This window comes from Neomonachus schauinslandi, chromosome X (assembly GCF_002201575.2).
Source record: "Neomonachus schauinslandi chromosome X, ASM220157v2, whole genome shotgun sequence".
Lineage (NCBI taxonomy): Eukaryota > Metazoa > Chordata > Mammalia > Carnivora > Phocidae > Neomonachus > Neomonachus schauinslandi.
Genome location: NC_058419.1, coordinates 17932728 through 17944845, shown reverse-complemented (window position 1 = coordinate 17944845; position 12118 = coordinate 17932728).

Sequence of the window (12118 nt, the reverse complement as noted above, 5' to 3'; positions counted from 1 at the left end):
ACAATGACCCCAGGGTCCAGGGCTTTAAAGTAATTTCATCAATTACAGGGATAAATCAAAAGGCTTTGAAATGTCCATGTGCTATGTAACAGCTAGACACTTTAGTCTCTAATTAAAAAGAAATGCGGATTTTTTTACCTTGGGTGGGTGAACTTGAGGTTCCATGATCCTACCAAAATATAACCTGGGCTACTATAAAAGTAGAGGAACCCAAGATATCTTTTCTTTTTAAAGATTTTAGTTATTCATTTGAGAGAGACAGACAGACAGACAGACAGAGAGTGCATGAGCAGAGAAGAGAGGCAGAGGTAGAGACAGACTCCCTGCTGAGCTGGGAGCCTGATGTGGGGCTCGATCCCAGGATCTTGGGACCACGACCTGAGCTGAAGGCAGATGCTTAACCATCTGAGCCACTCAGGAGCCCCTTGAGATATCTTCTGAGACTAAAACTTAACAGTCCCTTTGAGATCATCTTAGAATAGGGCATACTTACATTTAGCATTTTGTCCCATCTTTCACACTGTCCATGTTTTCACCTAATCTTAAATGAACTAATCACAGGCCAGAAGGGACTTGTTATAGGGGAGGAAAGAGAGGAGAACTTTCTTTTCTTTTCTTTTTTTTTGAGAGGAGAACTTTCTGGGACTGCCAGTGAACAGGCTCCCTCCAGCCTGCACAGCTTGACAAATCCTAGGATGTCATTCTGGGTGCTGAGCCAAGTCAGTCTCGGTGTAAGGTGTCCAACTTGGCCAGAACAGAACCCGACTCAGAAGAAGGGAAATCTCAGGTCCCTGGGCCACCTCTTGCTTCAAAGCAAGATCACAGAGGTGTGCTTTCCAAAGAGAAGCCAGTGTAACCTATGAGGAATTTGCTGTAGCTGCGAGAGGAAAGAAGATAAGAAAAGGCAGCAGGGAGGAGGGCTGGGCCAAGCAGTGTAAGGTCCTGTTCAAGTATACACATTTAGGAAATGGGGGACCAATTCCTTGAGCACCTCCTGTGCACGGGGTGCATTACGAAGTGTCACGCTTCATTCTCACAACCTCCCTGATAGCAAAGCATGAGGGCTGTTCTGCAGAGAAGGAAACGGAAGCTCAGAGTGTTAGGACAAAGGATAGACAGTTACTGGTGGAGGCAGGTTTGAAGTGAGGTCCGACTGACACCACTAGGCAGGCTAGCAAGCACCAAGTCTTGGGGCTACCTAACGCAGGCCTGTACTCTCCAGATGATAGTAACGAGTCCCGTTCCTCAGGCAGTAAGTACTGTCCCATGGCTGCTGGGGAGGACCGCATTCCAAAACATATGCCCAAGAGAGCGACCCCTCTTAAAGTGTAGACTGGTAAGAAAATGGCCCCACTCTGAGATCGGGTGCGCCCGTGTTCTGAGAGTTTCACCCCCAAATTGATATGAAATCTCATCCCTCATCAGAAAGGAATCCTGGCCCATATACCTCACCAGAAAATTGACAGTTAGCAAAGGTGAAATCAAGTGCAGACCCAGAACCTCTACATGTTTTCAAAAAGCCCAGCAGAGACAGCAATCTGGGCAAAGCGGCACCAAAGAAGGGGGACACTTACAAATCAAGCTTTGTGGTTTGGCTGTTGTATTGACAGACACTGTGACCTGGACAGGGACAAGACAGAGCACTTACACAGGAGCATTAAATGCAACCCAATCGACATTAGCGCTTTTTGTCATGATCAACTCACCCAAATCCATTCATCCCCCTGCACAAATCTGTGTAATGGGAAGGGAAACATAGGGGTCAGGGAGGCTTAGCATGCAAACCTCAAACCTTGCCCCCAGCCTCCAGTACCTGATTTCATTGACAATTTCTAACAGTGGCACAAAGCATTGAAATAATAGAAGTCAGCTGAGCTGCCAAACTATGGCCTGAGAGTGAAAATGAGCAGTGTCTCTCAGATTCAGAGACAAGAGGCTTACTGTGTATTAAACACGGCCTGTGGTCCCAGCAATGTGTCTGCAAAGCAATGAAATGGCCGACGATGTATGGAAGAGTAAAGCTTTAGAGGAGAGTCGACCTCCAAATTACTTTAATTGCTGGCCAATGCCTTCAGGACCCCTCCCAAATAAATGTCCCAGGGAGGGTTGCCTGACCGACCACCATTCCCTGTCCCCCACTTGGTCCATGGGTCTCATCTTTCCCCCTTCTGCATAGATAGAGCTTGGCTTTAAAATTATATTCACACCCATGTTCTCATACCTGTTGAAATAAAGGTAGCACCTCCCTTTCCTTTTGACTCCCGAAGCTTGTTTTCTACAATCTAGTCCATTCCATCCTTCTGATGTCTGTTACTGGATTTGCAAAAAGAATAAAAAGAGAGATAGAAACCTTGGTGTTAAAAAGTCAAAGTGAAGTTTCTTTGAAATCACAACACTCAAATTATGCCAAACTTTAACAGCAGCACCCACAGTGTAGAGAAGAACGCACCTAAGTGTGGGGAAAAGATGGCCCTGCCTAATTAAAGGTTGTGGTCTCTGTGTATTACTGTGTATTAAACATGGCCTGTGGTCCCAGCAATGTGTCTGCAAAGCAGTGAAATGGCCGACGATGTATGGAAGAGCAAAGCTTTAGAGAAGAATCGACCTCCAAATTACTTTAATTGCTGGCCTATGCCTTCAGGACCCCTCCCAAATAAATGTCCCAGGGAGGACATGGAGTTAGTCAGCAGTGCCCAGGAGTGACCTGCCACCGTTCCTATCTCTTAGACACCCAGGGAAAAGGCTTCAACACCATCTTTAAGGATGACAGGGGGACAGCAGAGGGGGGCTGCCCTCTGCCAGACACCCCTCACCTCACACTACACAGAGATGCACTTGTTCATCTGGCTGGCTCTGAGTATTGGTTCTCGTTCCATTTTCTTCCCATTGCAGACCCACAGACCGATCAGTACTGGACTTTTCCATCACAGGTCCTGAAGCAGGTGGGGACTGCATGAATCTGCGAGGAGATCTGCCTGTGGGTGGAGAGCTTTAGTGCCACTGCAAGACAGTTACTTAACTTGGAGACTCAGGTGGGAGGCTGGGACAACTGTCCTCTTTCCCTCACCCAGAGGAACTTCCAAAAATGGTTGGTGGGGTTAGGGGACCCAATCACGCAGAGTGAAAGATAATGTAAAACAGCAACTACACTAGTCTTGTGGTTACAAGATCAGATAAGACTGCTGCTTCTAAGGTTCAATTACCCCTTCAAAAGGAACCGGTTATCCTGCTTCAATCAAACATCACAGCAGCATTATGAAATATTAGGCTGACAGTGTCCCTTAATTTCTTTAAGGGGGAGTCTCAAACAAATCAGTTTATTCTATTCAATACCCTCGCTAAAGATTCAGGCAGGGTTACGGGTAATAAACCTTTGAGATGGGTGGTTGGGTTGTTCACCAGGTCATACAACAGCATTTCATGGTGTATTAGTGTCAGTAATTGGTAAGACAGTAACTCAGAAAATCATGGACATCAGAAAGAAGCTAATATCGTTTAGAGTAATTTCATGAATAATTTCAACCATTAAGCAATATTGTCACTGTCTTGACACTGAGCATGGACACGGGGCACAGGAAATAAGAATGGAAGAAATCTGGCAGTTACTAATATGGGCTTTTGTGGATGTGGGCTTTGGGAAAGATCCCCTCTAGGACTCTCTGAGCAAAGCGGATGCAATGAAGATGACTTCAAGCTTGACACCTGGACCTAAATCCCAGAGTTAGAAATTGTTCAAGGTTTAAGGCTCTGCTTGAAACAGTAGTATTTGTGAAGCCAGTCAATGTCCCCATTCCTAAAACCTTGGTTCCTCATAGCAACAGGAGCGGCAGCAACTTTCAATCCTACTAATAATGGATCTTTCTGATTTCTCAGTATAGTCCAGGAAGATAGTATTTGGAGAATATCAATGTTCCACCCATAAAGGTGTCAGTAAGTCATTTACATAATAAACACTATATATAATTCAAGTCAAAATCAAGAATAAACCAGACAGATTCAACCAGCACCCTTTTTACCTCAAGGCAAGAATCAGGTTCCCATCAGTGATCAGGGTTATCGGGTTTTTGAGAGAGGGAAGAGTTTTCCTTTCAATCGAGTCTCCCCTTGAATACACATTAGATGTCACATAACAGAAGCGTGAATTTTAAATAAGCGATCTGTCAGGTTCAAAAGCCTGCGCTTGGCGTTTAACTGTTTTTTTTTTTTTAAAGATTTTTTTTTATTATTTATTTATCTCAGAGAGAATGGGAGACAGAGAGCACGAGAGGGGAAGGGTCAGAGGGAGAAGCAGACCCCCCGCTGACCGGGGAGCCCGATGTGGGACTCGATGCCGGGACTCCAGGATCATGACCTGAGCCGAAGGCAGTTGCTTAACCAACTGAGCCACCCAGGCGCCCGGCGTTTAGAACTGTTTAACCCAGCTTGACGCGCGGTTTGGTGCGTGGGGCCTAAGGGGCAGGGCCAGCACGCACCAGCAGGGGGAGGAGCATCATATTCCCGCCATTTTCTGTCCTGACTAACCAGCTACTGCACAATGTTTTTTCTTGTTGGTAAGTAGAAACTATACAAATCTCTTTTTTTTTCCCTGTGGAATAACACCTGGGAAAGAGAGCCTAGGGGAAAATTTTTAAATTACTAATATGTTAAGTACACAACTATACTGTAAAGTAAAATTCAGAATGAGGCGACATGACTTCCAATGGCTGCTCCCTGCCAGAAAACACAACAATTTCGCTGTTCCTTTCCTAATTTATATCCCACACTTGTCCAAGGAAATGTGTGCAAAAGACCAGGGGCAGAAATGAATTGAATAACATGCTATTAAACATCCAATTTTTGCAGAAAATAAAATCCTAAACATCATTCAGTGGTGGCCAGTGACGGGCACTTTGGGGCATTCACGGTCCTAAAACAAGCTCTCGGCCACTCAGATTGTGAATGTGTGTGCATTTTTACACTGAAAATACTACAACACCTTCTTCAAGTTAGAAAACTTTTTACCCTACTTGTGAATTGAAGATAACACGTAACTTCTTTACACAAAGCTAACGAAAAGGACCAAGAGCTACTTTTAATGTAATAAAACGATAGTAAAAATACAATTCCTCTGTAAAACGAAGTGCCAAACCGTGGTAAATAGCAGACCGTGACAGACGTGTCGTAAAACATTACGGACTGAGCCAGATAATTAAATTCTGCATTTGTAAATCCGAAGTACCCCCAAATGTTTTTTAAGGAAATCCGTGAAGTGAAAACACCACAGAATTTAAACCAAGTGGATTTATACCAAATACACAATTACATTGCTAAATAAAAGGCACTCAATCTGACCATTAATTTCCTCCACGGAAATCGAAATTCGCACAAAACTTTCCATAAGAAACCTATGAAAGCCTCAATACCGAAATTTAACTGAATGCAATGAGGATGAACAAACAATTGTTTTCTAAAATTAAACATCTTTATATATTATGCACCCATTAACCTAGATTTGTAATAATTTATATGCCTGTATCTTTGAAATTCTGTAGTAAATAAAAAATAGAAATATAAACTAAAAAAAAAAAAAAAAACCAAACAACTGCATCCAATACTGGCTGAAGGGAAGCTTAGAAGCATCCACAGTGTTTGTAAAACATCAAGCACATATAAGACCAAATTTTAAAGGAAAATGCCTGAGAAGCGTAAGGACCACTTTTGGTTAAATACAGTGATAAAAAATGCATACCGGTGTTAAGATACCTGAAGGCTCTTTTAAATTTAAGGTCGTCAATGAACAAGTTCTAAGCCGATCAGATCGTCAATTTCCTCATTTTTAAAGTTGAAAATATCAGGGGACTTTTTATTTCGTTTTTAAATTAAGTCAGCGTATGAGAGGACTGATTCTAAAATTTAACCGCACCAATGATATTTAAGGGGGGAAAACCCTATAAAACTACACTTGAAGGAAGCCAACAACCGCTAGCTGTCCTAATCCCATACACGATCCCTCAGCGTATGACATTTCTCCTTTTCAGCTTGAAAATAAGAGAAACAAGGAGGCTAAGGCCAAGGATTAAACAAATGCAGAGAAGCAATAATCATCCAATAATTTAAAATAAAAGACAAAATCAGCTCCCAGGCAACCGCCGAGCTGTCCTGCTCCTGCTCAGACAACAGCACCATCTATTTCCTCATTTTTAAGTTGAAAACAGCACAGCACCGTAACACCACATATAAGAGGCGACCGAGACCAATATTTAAACAAGTAAAATATCAAAGTTATCCTGTTGTAACATAGGGCACGAGACTGTCCATATTCAGCTAAGGGACCCACACTGTCACAAATCTAAAGCCCTCTAGACTATTAGAGTATATTACTAATAATAACATTATTAAAATACATTATTACATTTACAAATAGCCAACTATCAATGACAATTAAGAATTAAATTAACCTTACGCTGTTACGATTGTATGTGGGAGCTGCCGCCATGTTCCCTCATCACTGAGGAGAACGCTTTACCACAGACTCACCACACAACCGAAGACGAAATGGACACCGTCACAAACCGCTGCGCGCCCCTTTTATAGCTGGTCTATGGCTCCGCCTTCAAAGATCCTGATTGGTTGATGTGAGAATGATTGACAGGCATGCTATCTACTCACTCTTCTCTCTGTGGAAAACCTATCCATATTCTAAGTGTCTGTCCCCTATTGGTGGAAAAGATTTGCGCTTAGAATGTTTGCGCTTAGAATGTTTGCGCTTGAGTGGGGGTTGCAGGAACTCTCAGAACTATAGGCTAAACTAGCCACTCGGGAACTCAAACCAGACTCCCTGATTGGTCCCAACTTGAATTTAAACAATCCCTCAACCAGTTTTTTCAGATTTACATACCACTGTCGCCTTCTAGAAAGTTTTCTCCACAATTTTTGGTCTTGGGATCAAACTCAAACCAGATACTTGATTGGTCTTAGCACGGAATTCAATCCCCATAGCAACTGTATTTGGGAGTGTTTACTTGGATACCACATATACTAAAATTGGGAAAGAGGAATAGGGGTGATACTAGGGATCTGTCTGGAGTGGAAAGTGAACCTAAATAGCTGCCCACCTGCATTAGGGCCATTAAGTGGGGAGTTGTCCAGTCATTTGAAGACCAGATACACAGAATAGGCAACTATGTGACTGAGCATGGGCGGTCCGGGAGGGAGGATGGGAGTGGGGTGAGACAGGCCCGAGGGATGGGATCATAAGAAGAAGTAGGAAATGGCCAGACTAGACTTTGAACCCATGGCCCCCTAGCGCCAATGCCGATACTTTAGGCCTCTATACTAGTAATCACACCTTTTGTGTGGTTGCCTCTTCCTGGAATGTCCTTTTCCTCCAATGCCCACCCTTCAGGGCCCAGCTCAAATGAAGCCTCTGGCATGAAGCCTCCCTGATCTTCTTTTCCCATGCCCACAAGCAATAGGCTCTTCTGCTGCTATGGGGTGGAGAATATGGGAAAACATGAGAGTCAGGGTGCAGGGGAGGGCTGGGGGCTCTGGGATCAGTTAGCACTGGGCTGGACATGATGGAAAGGCCCCAAGACTTGTACTTGAAGTCTGCACTTGTCTTGAGGTCCCAAGGCTTGTACTTGGGAAGGTCCCAAGGCTTGTACTTGGAAGTTTGAACCTTTGTTGAGGTTGCAGAAAATCTGGAAAGTTCAGGGTAAACAACAAAGTAACCCATACCTGTCTCCTGATTGGTCAGAGCAGTTTAAATGAAAACTACAAGTTGAAAGTAAACTCGATAAAGAAAGTAATGTGCAACAGCCACTGGGATTGGTCAGAATTAAGAAATCAACCTACATGGTAACTTATTTCAGCCTGAGCAGGAAGATACTACCAAGACAGGACACTGGAAAGGTGGGGAAAGTGAGATAAACCAAGGAAACTAGACAAGTTCACACCTGCAGTTAGGGGGTATGGGGGAATGGTATGGTCTACAATTTTGGTTCTTTCTACTTAAGTCTTCAGAGGCCTTCAAGTGGAGAGAACATAGAAGAAGTACAATCCTCATTCCTTGGAGGCCCAAATTATGTGATTAAGAGTGGTTGACCAACGTGTGATTCCTAAATTGCCAAAATCCATATCAGTAGGGGAGCTGCTGCTTTTTTTGTTACTGAAGTGGGATTCACATAACATAAAATTAACATTTTAAAGTGAACAATTCAGTGGCATTTAGTGTACTTACAATGTTGTGCAACCACCATTTCTATGTAGTTCCAGAACATCTTCATCAGCCTGGAAGGAAATCTAGTACCTGTTAAGCTGTTACTCCCCATTTCCCCTCCCCTCCAGCCCCTGGCAACCACCAATCTACATCCTGTTTCTATGGATTTGCCCATTCTAGACATTTTGTGTAAATGGAATCACACCATATGTGGCCTTTTGTGTCTGGCTTCTTGGACTCAGCCTACTGTTTTTGAAGTTCATCCACGTTGTAGACATCAGCACATATTCTTAATTCTTGGTTTATGCTTCTAAATCAGACAGGAAAAAAACAAAGTTACAAACAAAAAGAGTACATTCATACTTTCTTTTATATCTATGTATGTAGTTACCTTTACCAATGCTTTTATTTCTTATGTGGATTCAAGTTACTGCCTAGTATCTTTTAACTTTAGCATAAAGAACTGCCTTTAGTATTTCCTATAGGGCACACTTGCTAGTAACAAATTCTTTGTTTTTGTTTATCTGGGAATGTCCTAATTTCTCCTTTTTTCTTCTTTTTTGTTGTAGTAAAGTAAGTATAACTTAAACTTAATACCTTAGCCATTTAAAAGCATACAATTCAGTGGCATTAAGTACATTCATAATGTTGTGCAACCATCACCACTATTGGGTTCCAAACTTCTTTATCATCCCAAACAAAAACTCTGTACTGTTAAGCAATCACTCCCCATTGTACACTACCGAAATTTAGTTGGTATTAATCAGAACCACATTGTTATAAGTTAAGAGGTTAATTGTAATCTCCAGGGCAACCACTAAGAAAATAAATAAAAAATATGTAGTAAAAGAAATGAAAAAGATTTAAATGACGTATCCTAGAAAATGTCTGTTTTATACAAAAGAAAGCAGTAATGGAGGAATAGAAAAACAAAAAGTCTAAAAGACATATAGAAAGTAAATACAAAATGACAAACATATATCCTAACTTACAAATAATTAAGTTATTCGTAAATAGATCAAACACTGCAATAAAAAGGCAAAGATCAGCAGAGGGTATTTTGTTTATTTATTTATTTGGGAGAAAAAGAGAGAAAGCACGAGCAGAGGGAGGGGCAAAGGGAGAGGGAGAGGGAGAGAATCTCAAGCAGACTCCCTGCTGAGCACAGAGCCTGACACAGGGCTCGATCTCACAACCCTGAGATCATGACCTGAACCAAAATCAAGAGTCGGACACTTAACTGACTGAACCACCCAGGCACCCTAGCAGAATGGATTTTGAAATGACCTGACTATATATTATCTATGACAGACAAACTTTAGATTCAGATAGAAATAAATTGAAAATAAAAGGAAAAAGGTATACGATGCAAACAGTAACCAAAGAGACCTAGAGTGGCTGTATTAATATCGTGCAAAATAGACTTTATGACAAAAACTCTTACTAGAGATAGAGAACATTGTATAATGAGAAAAGGTGAAATCACTCCAGAAATTATAACATTTATCATCATATATACACCTGACAACAAAGTCCCAAAACACATGAAGCAAAGACTGATGGAACTGAAGGGAGAAATCATTCAAAATTAATAGCTGGAGACTTTAATACTTCACTTTCTTTTTTTTTTTTTAATTTTATTTATTTATTTGAACTAGAGAGAATGAGAGAAAGAGAGAGAGCACATGAGATGGGGGAGGGTCAGAGGGAGAAGCAGGCTCCCTGCCGAGCAGGGACCCCGATGCAGGACTCGATCCAGGGACTCCAGGATCATGACCTGAGCCGAAGGCAGTCGCCCAACCGACTGAGCCACCCAGGCGCCCAATACTTCACTTTCAATAATGGATTGAATAACTAGACAGAAGATCAACAGGGAAATAGAAGACTTAAACAACATTATAAACCAACTAGACTTAACAATTTAGAGAACACTGTGCCCTAAAACAGCAGAAAACCCAGTATTCTGAAGTCCACATGGAACAAATGACAAGATAAATTAAGTCTCAATAAGTTTAAGGGGATCGAAATTAGACAAAGTACCTTCACAAAACAACAATGCAATGAAATAAGAAATTCATACAATAAAGACATTTGTTAAATTCACAAATGTGTGAGAATCAAACAACACACACCTTAATAACTAACGGGCCAATGGAAAAAAGATTACAAGAAAAATTGGAAAACACTTTGAGATGAATGAAAACTAAAACACAACATGTCAAAGTTTATGGAATGCAAGAAAAGAAGTGCGCAGAGAGATCTTTACAGATGTAAGAGCCTACATTAAAAAAGAATATTTCAAATCAATAACCTAGCTTTCCACCTCAAGAAAGTAAAAAAAAAGAACCAACTAAACTGAAAGCAAGAAGGAAAGATGTAATAAAGATCCCAGCAGAAATCAATGAAAGAGAATAGAAAAATTATAAAGAATATCAACAAAATAGGAAGTTGGTTATTTAAAAGATTATCAAAATCGACAAACTTGTTGCTATATTGACAAGAAAAAAAGGATACTAAATTCATTAAAGTCAACAATGAGAGGATGTTATTACTGACATTAGAGAAATAAATGGGATTAAAAGGGAATACTATGAAAAATTGCCACCAAATTAGGTAACCTACAGGAAATGGATAAATTCATAGAAGTACATGAACTACCAAAAAGGACTCAAGAAAAAATAATCTGAATAGACCAATAATAATGGGATTGATAGTCTCACAGAGAAAAGCTCAGGTTCAAATGGCTTCACCAGTACCTTTTCAAAAATGTTTCAAACTCTTCCAAAAAACATAGGAGGAGGGAATATTTCCCAACTCATTCTATGAGACCACTATTGCCCCATATCAAAACCAGATAAGAACATCACAAGAGGACAAAACCACAGACCAATATCTCATAAGTATAAATGAAAAATCTTCAAAAAATACTACCAAACCCAATACAGCAATATATAAGCAAGATTATACACCATAATCAAGCATTTTCCTCAATAACACATTTGCATGTGAAATAATTTTGTACATAGAAAATAAGGGATCTTCCCAAAAATAAAAAAGAAAGAGAAAAAAGCTACTACAACAAATGAATTTGAAAGTCTGTAGGATACCAAAAATCAACTGTATGTCTAGAAGCTGGCAAAAAATAATCTAAAAATGAAAGAAGAAAATTCCATTTAAAGTAGCACTAAAGAAAGAATAAAATACCTAGGAATAAAACACTTGATCCTGAAAACTGTAATACATTTTTTAAGTAATCTCTACACCTAACGTGGGGCTTGAAATCACGACCCCGAGATCGAGAGTCACACGTTCTACCAAATGAGCCAGCCAGGTGCCTCTGTAATACATTGTTGAGAGAAATTAAAGAAGCTCTAAATAAATGGAAACACATTCCATGTTCATGGATTAAAAAACTTAATATTTTTAAGATCAATAATCCCCAAATTGATCTACAGATTCAATGCAATAGCTATCAAATTCCCAGCAAGCTATTTTTTTCCTCACAAATTGACAAGCTGATTCCAACATGTGTATATGGAAATACAAGGTACCCCAAACAGTCAAAATATTCTTGAAAAAGAAGAGCAAAGTTATGGGACTGACACTTCCTGATTTCAAAACTTAATGAAAATCTACAGTAAACAAGACTATGTGATACTGACGTAAGGATAGACAGAGAGAGTAACGGAATGGAATTGAGAGTACAGAAGTCAGTCCATATAGCTAAGGGCAATTGATTTTTGTTAAGGAAACCAAAACCATTCAAGGAAGAAAGAATAATCTCTTCAACAAATGGTATTGGAACACCTGCATACCCACAGTGAAAATAATGAATTTTACTCTTACTTCACATCATATACAAAAACTTAAATCAATGTAGATGAATGACCTGAAAGTAAGAGCTAAAATGATAAAATTCTG